The following is a 13,119-nucleotide window of genomic DNA, read 5'->3' as shown; positions in this document are numbered from 1 at the left end:
TCTGTGGACAGAAGGCATTATCCCATCATTAATTCCCTACCTGGCCTATGCCAGTCGAGGCAAATCTAAACACGTCAAAAGTAGTAGCAGTAGTCACAAGTCAAGTCAAAGATAAAAAATAATCTCAAAACAAAATTACATTAATGAAAACTCTCCCGCTCTGTGTTTCCGAAGCTATTTGAATAATTTATCAAGATATTTGTAAGTTAACCCATTCCTGAGCAGTGGATAGTAGCAGTTGTAGTATCGTGTATTTTATGCGTCGATAAAACTATTTTTAATCGTTCCATTAGTATGCCTCTAGCGACCACCAATTAAATTGAACGCCAACCGCGCGGGGAAGCATTCAAATTACTGGATATTGTTTTGTTTATTATGAATATTTATATCTGTACGTACTTGTATTTCTCAATATAGTAACATAACGTAACATACATCCATGTTGTATCTATGCTGCATTGGGAGCGATTAAAACATATAACGCGCTGCTTATCTTCCGAGAATTACGTAAGAAGAGGGATTGTGTTTTAGTTGTACACAGGTCACATATGTGTTCGGTTACCCTATATGATTGACCATTATAATGGGCGATGAGTTGAACAACGGACCATTATATCCATTTGAGGTTTTCGTAAAAGTGGCTGCAATTTGACTCCTGATCACTTGTGGTTGTGCCAGGGCACCTTCAGGCGTGTTGGCTTCTTAAATTTTGTACCGGATAACATTCAGTGCTCTCCAAATGTCCGGCCATTTGAGGCAAATATACAATAAGGAACGTAAAAAAAGCGGCCCCTCTCTGCTCTCTCACAACGATTTTGAGTCAGATGACTTTGATTCTCGGTTCGTTTTAAATTAGTAGTAAGTAAATACTTAAACAGGTATTAATTGTTAGTAGGTACAATCATAGACTAAGACAAAAAACTTTGAGCTTACTAGATCATTAATAACACAATACAATACCTATTTTAATAGGCACCGCGGTCGGGTGAAACAGTTGAGTGGGTAGATTAATGATCATAAGGGGAGGGGTCTATAGATTGAGAGGAATTTGATTTTATAAATAAGAATAATGTAAATGATTGATTTACAGTTTCGCTTATGTATTTAATGATTATTTATTTATTATGTTTGTAATTGATCTCAATGGTCACTTTTCAAATCATATTTGTTCCTTTAAATGGGATTGAATCACTTTGTGTTTATTTTTATATGCTTAATTAATATGTTTTTAGTGATGTTAAAAAGATAAAAAACGTAATTCTGGAATGCACAGTAAATCCTATGATCATATTTAAAACCTACCTATTAAAAACGGTCCTACCCAAGATTCAAAAGCTTAGTAAACAAACAGGATCCCCCGAAGATGATAACCCGGTAACACGCGCCCAAAAAACTCCTGCGCAGCCCGTCCGACCAGTTTTGCGCTTCGCAGAATCCACGCGCTCAGAAAAAAGTAAATTGCCATTTAACGTAGCCGCAAGACGCGAGAGAATGTCGTCAAGGCTCACAACTCGCCGATAAACCTTAAAACGATAAACACATGAATTTACTAGCGAAACCATTTGCGAATAAAAACGAGGCTTTATTTTTTTAAGATGGAATATTCAAATTTGTCAATTAGTGGTACGAAAAGTTGGCTGGTTTGTTTGTACTTACTTATTTCTTTCAAGATATGAAAAACAAGTAGAATAAACAACCGTCGTTATCGATTTTCGAACGAGATACGTATATTTAAATGATTTTTAAACGCGTTGCTTACGTCGTTGGATCATTCTAGAAGGTTAGGTTAGGTTAGTCAGCCTAGAGGACAAGTCGTCAGTAAGATATGAGAACGTCTGATTTCTATACCTATAATTTATACTATCTAAGATGCCCACAACAATATCATGTTGACCATGATGTTATGCCGAGGTTGGCTTGTTTTTTGTAATCATCATTCATCATCATCATCTTTAATCAGCCATCAGCATGCGCCGACTGGAACAAGAACAAAAGAAAAAAATAATATGCACTTCATACATAATTCCTGACAACATTGCAAAATTTATAAAAATTGTTACGTACATGGATGACCTTTTTTTTTTTTTTTTTTTTTGACGTGACTTATTGTAGATTTGCCGCAGATGGCATTAACTACTTGGCCGGACAAATGGGGAGCGCTGAAGGCTCTCACCCGGTACAACGTTTAAGACAACAGGCCTGAGGGTGCCCAGTTGGGCGCGAACCTCGGCTCAGGGCGTCGTCTGAGAGGAAAAATATTTGAAAGAATTAATCGACCCTAGTGGGTCGATAGCGATAAGCGCTGAATGAGGGAAATCGTCGACCACGCCGGCGGGGTCGGTATCGGGGTCCTGAAGTGTTTGGTGTCGCGAGCTGATTGGCTGCCTAGAGTCATCGGGTCGTCGGGATCGTATATTACGTCCTTCGGACGCCGATACTTTTCAGTACCGTCCCTAAGCGGGATGTATTCGGAAGCCGCAACTACCAGGGGATTCGGGTGGTGCGGAGCAGAATCGAAAAAACGTTTGGAAGCTAATTTGAGCCATTGGGCAATGGTTGGCAGACCTAGGTCAATGTGCAGATTTTCATTGCGAAGGAACCACGGAGCTCCCGTGGCTTTCCGCATGAAACGATTTTGTATTACCTGTAGACGGTGGATTTGAGAGGGACTCGCATGAGCGAAAACTACCCCTGCATAGGTCATGATCGGACGGATGCAAGTCGTGTAGATTTTCACCTTATTCCTAAGGGACAATTTACTTCGCTTGTTAAGGAGACAATGAAGACGGCCCATTACAAACGCGGCGCGATCGCGCACACGTTTGATATGGGCCTTGAAAGTAAGACGTCTATCTAAGACTACGCCGAGATATTTGACTTGCTCCTCCCAAGGGATCGGCTTGCCAAACATCTTAATGATTTTAAGTTGACGGCGTGACCGTAGCGTGTTATAATAGCCCTTTGAAAAGTACACCGCTGCACTTTTCTCCGGGTTTACCTCGATTCTCCATTTGCGAAACCACTTGCCCAAGGCATTGGCCGCGCGTTGGAGGATTCCGGTCATCATAACTCGACCACGGCACGAAGAATAGATGGCTGTATCATCCGCAAATAAAGCTAATTCGGTATTAGGGGATTTGGGAATGTCACTAGTATACAATGAAAATAGTAAAGGGGAGAGAACGGAGCCTTGTGGGACTCCGGCATGTATAGGGTGCGGTGACGAGAGCGTCCCTTCCACGCGGTAGCGAAAGGTTCGATTTGAGAGAAAGTCTCGTATGATGTGCACGAGACGGTCTGGCACTCCCAGTGAATAAAGCTTGTAGATCAAGCCGTTGTGCCAGACTTTGTCGAACGCTTTCGCCACATGGAAGAAGAGCGCTCCCGTAGCGACAGGTTTTTTTAAGTTTAATCTACTGGAGATATGTTCAACAATACGGTGCACTTGTTGAACGCAGGAGTGTTTGGTTCTAAAACCAAACTGCTCTGGTGGAATAAGACTATTGGATTCGGCGTAGTCCCGTAATCTAGCAAATATGAGCCGCTCATAAATCTTCCCCATGGTATTGAGGAGACTTATAGGGCGGTAACTGGAAGGTTCGTTTTTAGGTTTCCCAGGCTTTGGTGGATGACCGGATTGGGTGAAGATTAGGCAGAAGTCACTATTAATTAACGGCCTCCAGTGGTTGAGCGTTGGGCTCACGAACCGGAGGTCCCGTGTTCGAATCCCGGTGGGGACATATCACAAAAATCACTTTGTGATCCCTAGTTTGGTTAGGATATTACAAACTGATCACCTGATTGTCCAAAAAGTAAGATGATCCGGGCTTCGGAAGGCACGTTAAGCCGTTGGTCTCGGTTACTACTTACTGATGTAAGTAAGTAGTCGTTATATGAGCCATGTTAGGGCCTTTGGCGGCTCAATAGTAACCCTGACACCAGGGTTGATGAGGTTGGTAATTCACCTCACAACCCACACGATAGAAGACTATTATTTTTTTCCAGACTTCCTGACTAGTATTGAAACTATTTTCTGAACTTCGTATAGGTGGCGAAGGGTACATCACGCGATGAGAGATATGTTGGATTGGTCAATCTAGACACGTAGGTGTATTCCCACTAGAGTTAGGTGATGCTCAAATCAGATCAAAATTCTTTCATATCGAACGCTTTATATGGAATTATAATCACTCCTATACGGAACAGAAGGTCGATTATTGTTTTGTTAATCTGTAAAATTGGGATACTATCCGGTAACATTACTTGCCGAATATTTTGAAGCCTAAATCAGATTTTTTCTACAAAACAAAAATCGGCCTTCTGTTCTGTAATAGAGATTATAATTCCATGCAAATCTGGTAATTGTGACAGCGTGGTAGAATTTTGCCATGGGGGTGATGACACCCCACAGGCGACAGGTTGGGTCATGGGTGGCCACTGCAATTTCATGTAATTAGGTTGTCTGCGATCTGGTGACCCCTTCTGATATAAAAGCTGAATCCACTCCTGGTTTCCTTAAGTGGGCGTCATGAATCTTGCTATTTCTCATTACCTACAAAGTAGATACGGTATTACATAGCTCCTCTTATCGGATTTCGCGGATTCGGTTACATTAAAAACGAATTTACTAGTAGGTAGTAATTAAATTTACTAGTCTCAATAGAGCTAACCACAAGAACAAATACACAACATATCGTAGGGCTATGAAGTACCGGACCTTTGGAAAGCATGGGTGGGTGACCGCATAGACTCTTTAAGAAAATGATAATTTACTTAAACAGCTAATTTACGCTATTTTTTTTTGTTATTTTTATGGATTCTGGTAGGGCTCTAGCTAGAACATCACCGATTGAGAAATTGGTCGGTGTACTGCGGAACAGAAGGCGATTGGGGCAACCACCGTTCTACACGCAGTAATGGCGATTACTCCACCGACAAGAGCGCAGCTCTTAAATAAAGAGAGAGAGAGCTAATTTACGTCTGTGCTGGGCACAGGCCTCCCCTCAACCGGATTGCTATTGTGTTGGGTATCAAATGAAAGGCTTAATTAGCACATTTTAAATATGTACGTAAATACTACTAGCTTTTACTTGCGAGTTTCCTTCTATTTACTCGATAATTACGTTGCTGTACTGCTCTAACGTATTACAGTTAGGTATTATTTCCAAATCTTGTATAAACCACGCATCGAGGCACGTTATCTTATTAGATAACACCGCAAAATAATATAAATAAAAATATTCGTTTAAAAACAAAAGCCGACTACGGAAAAATCACACTCTAAAAAGTAAGAAACAAGAAAATAGGTATATTTCTCTGAAATTCTTCCGAATAGTGTGATGTTTAGAAGATAGTCATGGTAGTATGTCTATGTGTCCTAAGAGTTTGCTTACCACAGCATACAGGTACGGCTATCTCCTAAACATCACACTATTCGGAAGAATTTCAGAGAAATATACCTATTTTCTTGTTTCATACTTTTTAGAGTGTGATTTTTCCGTAGTCGGCTTTTGTTTTTAAACTAATATTTTACCACTCCTCTCGACTTTGCGCGATCTTCGGCCAATCCTTCCGATAAGCATCGAGGTCGTTACACCATATCGCACCCTTCGTGGAAAAACGCAGTAAGTTGATTTTATCAACTTTTCAGGAGCTAAAAAAAACTGTCCTACTAATTAGTTATAAGTCCTGGAAATAACCTTCAAAGAGAAAATAATAGCAAAAAGTAGCCCGGATTGACCCACATTTATTAATTTTTAATTAATTGTGTATATTTGAAAAAAAATTAAAAAAACACGGTTGCGTAGATATTCCACGAAACTATAATCAAACGTTCCGTTGTAAGTACAGATACTGCTTTATTATTACGTAGTGCAAACAACATTGACAGTTGTAACTTTACCTACAACGTTGTTCACCTTCCGATTTCATCTTACTCGGATGTTGTAAGTATTAGTTACTTCGTTCTTACACGAAAAATTTTAACAACATATTTTGCGTAAGTTGAGAAACCTATTTGTTCCACGTGAAAGTAAATGATCTTTAATAGTGTAACTATAGAAATTGCTTTTTTAATAAGGAAATATCTCAAAATAATTGTATGTATCTTTAAATACTTGTTTGTTGCAGGGGTTAGTCTAGAATGTAGAAGTATGTATGCTCATACATTATACAGGGTAGCCCAGAACTTCAAGTTCAAAATGAAAAATTAAATAGAGTGGCTCATTAGCTACTAGAAACACCCCCATGTATGTTCAGCCATTATTTATAGTTTAGGAGATATGACCTATTTTGTACCTTTTTCTAGATTTTCTACCTTACTTCAGAAATAATCATTTTGTCGCTATCCCGTTCTTAATAATTATTTTATTTTACTTCACAACTATGTCTAAAGATATATACCGCTAGGTAAAAAAATAAAAACAGTCAAATCAAAGACAAAAAAAAAGTTATTGGAAGTCAAAGTGAGAATTGGACCAAAATTGTCACAGTTGTTAAAACTTCGCCGAAGAATAAATTAACACATGAGATTGGCATGGATGCTGAAAGTAGGTATCTCTAAAAAACTGCTCCATTTAATAGCCTTTTAGACACATCAAAAAAAGTACCTTTAATAGAAGCAATAAACTAAATAATTAGACCTCAAAGATTGCAAGATAGACAGATTTGAAGGAAAAATTTACATTCTCATACAATGTAGGTAGCTGCTTCTTTCTAACGTTGTTCTTTAACAACCTTTAACTACCTTTGTGGTCAAAGACACATTTTCAATAAAAAAAATCACGCTCATAATCGCTAACAGGGTAGACATAGCAACAGTCTGAAGACAAAACTTGCATTCACTTTTGGTATTCATATTGTAATGAAGGAAAAAGTTATCCCCAAACACTGTTGGTGATTCATACTATAAGATGCTAAAATAAAATCTGTCTGTCTTGCAATCTTTGAGGGCTAATTACTTAGTTTTATGCCCCTATTAAGGGTACTTTTTTGGATGTGTCTAAAAGCCTATTAAATGGAGCAGTTTTTAAAAACACTTTCAGGGTTTATGAAAATCTCATGTGTTTATTATTCTTCGGCGAAGACTTACAACTGTAACAATTTTAGACGAATTCTCACTTTGACTTCCAACTTCCAATGACTTTTTTATCTTTCATTCGATTGTTTTTATTTTTTCACCTAGCGATACACATACTTAGGCATAGTTATGAAGCAAAATAATTAGAAATTAGAAAGAAAAAATTAGAATTATTAAGAAAGGGATAGCGACAAAATGATGATTTCTGAAGTAAGATAGAAAATCAAGAAAAAGGTGTAAAATGGGTCATATCTCCTAAACCGTAAATAATCGCTGAACATACACGGGGGTGTTTCTGGTAGCTAATGAGCCCCTCCATCAAATTTTTCATTTTGAACGTGAACTTTTGGGCCACCTTGTATATTGAAACAAATAAAATCAGTGTTAAATTAAGTGTTTATTCTAATTTGTATTAAAAAAAATATTTATTTACTAGCTGTGCCGAAAGCCGTTTGACCCCGCATGGGTTTTTAGTTTTCAGGGAGTTATTTCTATTTGTAATTAAAATCCAACTTTTAATTTTAAAACGTTTATTAATTAATACATGCATAATCACAAAATATATTAATACGGTATGGCACTTGCCTTTATTAGAAAAACCTTCATTTTCAGTTATTACAGTTAGTCATTAAGTGTTTTCTTGAACATTTTGCTCCTTTCCGATCACCCCCTCTTTGCTTTTCGGTAGAACCTGCAAATGACAAAATATAAAAAACTATTAAGTATGATAATAAATTACTAAAAAGAAAAACAACCATTAATACCTATTATAGTAAGCTTAGAGATGAGCCAATTTTCCAACGTATCCGAAAAGCGACAGTGTCAGTGATAAAAATGTATGTGATTGACATAAGGTCTGTCACTGTCGTTTTACGTACTTAATCGTTTGCAACTTGGCTAAAACCCCATAAAAGCCAGTTGGTTTGCATAGGAGATAACTCTAGAAAAAACTACATTAAGCAAATCAAAAATATATCTGTGGTTGTTATGATAAGAGGAAAATGACAGAATAATTATACCATAAATACACAGGCACTGACTATTTCAGAGAAACTTTACCACGCGCCGCTTCCAGGTTAGTAGGTAAATACCTATATCAATCTAGAATACAAATACTGAAAGGATATTTCGGCATACAAAACATGGAACGTTTTCAGCTGCTTAGCTTCCCGGCCAAGTCGAAAATCAGAAATGGTACTAATATTATTTTTTTGCCCAAAAGTAAGATGATCTGTGCGTCGGAGGGCACGTTAGGCAGTCGGTTGCGGCTTAATTAAGTATGCAGGTATGTCGTCGTTACATGAGGCATGTCATGGACCTATAGCGGCTCAGTAGTAACCCTGATACCAGGGTTGATGAGGTCAGTCAATTATTGTCTCAACCCACACGAGAGAAGAACTTTAGTAGGATACGGATAGGTACATACGAACCTTCAAGAGAATGTGTCTCATGTTGACTACGACGAGAAGATATCCCATAGTTTCTTGAAATATTTTTGCATTTCTGGTCATTCTTCCACTGGGTTGTACTGGATTGGGATGCAGTATTAGTGGAATCTGTTAATTGGAACATAATGGTTTAAATACATTGTTTGTAGGTAGGTACATAATAGACGTTAAGCAATAAAAAGGACCCATTACCAAATCACCCTAAAAATTAGACACAAACCTAGATATTTTATCGTTATTTAGGTATTAAATAGAAGGTTAGTACCAATGCGTTAATAATAAAATGTGTATCAAACTCAAGCGCACAAATAACAACAAAATCAAGGGTGTTTTTGCAAAAGTTAACTTATATACCTAGGTAGATAATTCACAACCAAGCCGAAATACTACAGTTGATCACGTAACAGTTTTTTGTTCAAATATCTTTATTTTATTCATATACCAGGTGCTATGCCAGGTGATAGCGAATGTACAAAAACGGCACACCCCAATTTAAATAGGTAGTTAGTTTATAGATTAAAAGCACCGAATAGGCACATAGGCATGCTTAGTTTACTTTAATAATTAGTACAGAGCAGTGCAATCATCATCACGCATTAACCAAACCAACTTACGTCAAGTAGGTCGTCAGGTAGGTAGGTAATAATATTAATAGTCTAATAAATAGTAATATACTAAGTAGGTAAGGTAATAGGTACCTAAAATCTAGCTAGTCTATTTATAAGTAAATAACTCACCATCTTCGATTTTGTCCAAGTTGAGCATACGTATAATCCTTGGGTTTTTTACTTCCACACAAAGATATGCACGCTTCGAGTAGCCACCATGAACAAATTAGAGAGATAATTATTACATCTATCCAACATTCGTCAATCATGACTTTTTATTCTAACAAAAATCGACCTTATTATTACTACAATGCGATCGTTATTTGTAGGGCCGTATGCTGACTGACGGAATACCGTGGTAAAACTACGATCACAAATAGACAATCAGCTTTCACTCTACAAATAACGATCACAGTACAGTAATAATAGGGTCGATTTTTGGTTGAATAAAAAGTCGAGATTGACGAAAAATTGGTGGATAGATGTAATACCTCTCTAATATCTTTCTAATACCTCTCTTTGAGTGTGCAGCCCGCCGCCGCTGGCACGGCGTAAGTACAGTAACCAAATAAAACATAGGGATTTACGCTAGTGATAAGTAAGTATATTTACTTAGGACATTAATAAGTAGTCTATATTTGCAGGTAATTAGAATAACACGACAAATGATTCAAATTATTGTCTTTAAAAGAGTTGTATTCATATTTACGAAGAGTATAGTGTAAAATATATCATCGAAAAATGAAGATAAATGAAATAACGTAATAGTAATATCAAACCTTGCTTGGAAAAAACTACGTGATTATATTTACACCAAACCGTTACACTAAAAGATTCGCAGAATAGGCAAGTAGCTGGAGTTACAACAAATAGTAACGCTAAAACATTCGTGGAATAACGAAGTAACTAGACGTACAACCACTGTCGTGTCGTATAATGTCGTGAAACATGTCAGTACGTTTACTTACGACTCGACCATCCTAAAAAACTTTCGTGTAAAATCGAAGTAAGTGTTATTATGACTTTACTATATGGGAAAATACCAAAAAAAAATCACGTATTTATACTTACTTTCTTATTATGGGGGAAAAAATATTTTTATCAATGTTGCACAATTTCATTGTTTTTGTAATAATTTCTTCATTTTTACTGATATCTTAATGAAAATTTGTGAGAAGGTGTATTCGTGTACGCTGAATTGAATGGTGCAATAAAAAAAAAATGTCGCTAGTCCACTTACTGCGTTTTTCCACGGGGGGTGCGATATGTTACGCGGTTTGCCTCGACTTCTGTACCCGCCTTGAGGTATCCAATAAATAACCTGTGCTCATCGTTTCCGGATGCATCAAAAAGTGTCCAGCCTAGTACCATTTCAGTTTGGGGATTTTTTCCCAACATCAGTGATACCTGGGGGGTTAAAAAGGCGGCATCGAAGCAATTCACCTAAAAAAGCAATATTGCTATTTGACATTTTTTTGCATTGCGCATTTAATTTTATACACGCAAATATCAAATTGCAATATTGCTTCTCGAGATGAATTGCTTCGAAGTGGCCTTTTTAACCCCCCTGTTTTGGAGTCTAATTTAATCGAGCCCACAAGATCCCATTGCTTGAAAAAGGCCTCCCCTAATTTCCTGTTTCCATTTTTCGTGGTCTCGTGCTTACCTATTTTGGTTATAAAATTCGCCACCTTTTTGTCACTTACACCATTAACAATATAAAGTATTTCCAGCAGTTGACAATTAAACATACCATTTAAATCGCGCCTGGTCAGTTTCGGGTAAGTCAGTCGCTTAACGATCGGACCGTATTTGGCGCGGCGTCGTGACAGAAAAGGTGTTCTACTTATATGAGTACAATTTAATTTTATGATTTATTTCAACGTTTCTTTCGTAATATATAACTGTAATTACAAAAAATATTATGTTCTTATAATGATGACTTTTAAAAAGCCTTTATTTTTTTATAGTAAATGTAAATATATAGCTGTGTGGGTATAGTAATGAAAGTCTTTTCAGACTACGTTCTGGTACTGTACAAATTCATCTTCGTTTAACCTTCTAATTTCTTGCATAACAAACATAATAAAGAAAGAAAGAAAGAAAGAAAGTACATCTCCTGTCTTTGTTTTTGGGTATAAATGATGACCCTTGTTATATTACACCCAGGCACAACATTCTTCCACTCTGTCAACATAATTCTGTCATCATCATCACTAATTTAAGAGCTACGCTCTAGTCGGTGTAGCATTCTCCATTCTTGTCTATCAAAGGTCAATTCCTTCACTTCCTTATAAGACACGACGTTCACCTTCTCTTTGATCTGTTCCATGTAAGCTCTTCTTGGTCGTTCTATCGTATCTGATCCAAATATGCAACAATTATTTTTATATATTATGTGTCTGCCGGTACACTATATTTTTGAATAATTATGTACTTACCCTAGTAATGTAAACATGGGTATTTTTTTATTTAATTACTTATCACGTTAAATCTGTACAGCGCCATATGTATATACCTACAGGGTGTTAGTGACATCGTAACGAATACTCAGGGGGATCATTCAGACCATGATTCTGAGTTAATATCAAGTGGAATTTTTCGTCGCAAAATTCATTTTTTTTTTAGTTTTTTGTTTCAGTTCCATACTTTTGCGACGGAAAATTCCACTTGATATCAATTCAGAATCATGGCCTCAATCACCCCTCAAAGTTTTCGTTACGATGTCACTAACACCCTGTATATTTCTTGGAGAACGTAGCCTAGAAATTCCCTCATTGTAAGATCGCTAATTGTGAGAAATTACACTTTTTGTGAGTTCTCAAAAGAACACCTTTTACTCAATATAGTTTTGTGTCGGGTGGCATTATAGAAATTTCTAAACATTGATAATCATAAACGCACAACCTGTTTATTCAAACACCACTTTGAATGTAACATATTTACTGTCATACTGTTATACTTAGGTAGAGGTCGGCAGCCGACCATTTTTTCAGTAACACATCACAGGTATTACAAGTATAATTTTGACCTTATTATCTACTAAAACAACCCACCTGGTGTTATACCATGTAAGTAGTAATATTCTCATTTTTTCAAGTGAGTGCGATAATAAGGGCTAAGTGAGATGTCTAAAATAGGGAGGGGAAGTTGGTTTAGCAGATGTAAGAAAAGGGTAATTGATACGAAGGACGTAATATACGATCCCGACGACCCGATTACTCTAGCCATAGAGGCAGCCAATCAGCTAGCGACACCAAACACTTCAGAGCCCCGATATCGACCCCGCCGGCGTGGTCGACGATTTCCCTCATTCAGCGCTTATCGCTATCGACCCACTAGGGTCGATTAATTCTTTCAAATATTTTTCTTCTCAGACGACGCCCTGAGCCGAGGTTCGCGCCCAACTGGGCACCCTCAGGCCTGTTGTCTTAAACGTTGTACTGGGTGAGAGCCTTCAGCGCTCCCCATTTGTCCGGCCAAGTAGTTAATGCCATCTGCGGCAAATCTACAATAAGTCACGTCAAAAATTCTCGTTTATTCACGTGTCTATAATATTATGTTTGTATTTTAGAAGACACTTGGAATTAGGAGTTGTACCTTTTTGAGTATGTATAACTCAAAAAGGTATTTTGTAGCTGGGCTTTTACGTTTTTTTTTGACGTGACTTATTGTATATTTACCGCAGATGGCATTAACTACTTGGCCGGATAAATGGGGAGCGCTGAAGGCTCTCACCCGGGCTTTTACGCCACCGGTGTGAAATTTCAGTAATTTAATTCACACGTTGCATTAATTTTTAATAGATGTAAGGAAATGTTATTTGACGATTATGTTTTTTATTCCTGTGTAGTAAAATACATAGGTAAAATTCGTATTTTAAAAGATAGATATTTCAGTTTTAAATAAATGTTTGGGTATAAAGTTACGCTACCGGTATGAAACTACGGTAATTTTGTACCGTATTTTGTCATACCTGTTGCCT

The 13,119-nt window shown here is 37.3% G+C and overlaps 1 long non-coding RNA gene across 1 annotated transcript; it reads right to left on the bottom strand.

Annotated features, from left to right (window-relative positions):
• Positions 1-7,591: 7,591 nt before the first annotated feature.
• LOC126367513 (uncharacterized) lies at positions 7,592-9,255 on the bottom strand. The gene is made up of 2 exons (XR_007566498.1): positions 8,509-9,255; positions 7,592-7,769 (listed from the first exon to the last, which is right to left on the bottom strand). It is a non-coding gene; the product is annotated as an uncharacterized LOC126367513 (long non-coding RNA).
• Positions 9,256-13,119: the final 3,864 nt, after the last annotated feature.

The sequence above is a fragment of the Pectinophora gossypiella genome, chromosome 6, assembly GCF_024362695.1.
Source record: "Pectinophora gossypiella chromosome 6, ilPecGoss1.1, whole genome shotgun sequence".
NCBI classification, from domain to species: domain Eukaryota; kingdom Metazoa; phylum Arthropoda; class Insecta; order Lepidoptera; family Gelechiidae; genus Pectinophora; species Pectinophora gossypiella.
The sequence above is the reverse complement of the archived record's forward strand: the minus strand, read 5'-3'. Positions and strand labels throughout refer to the sequence as shown.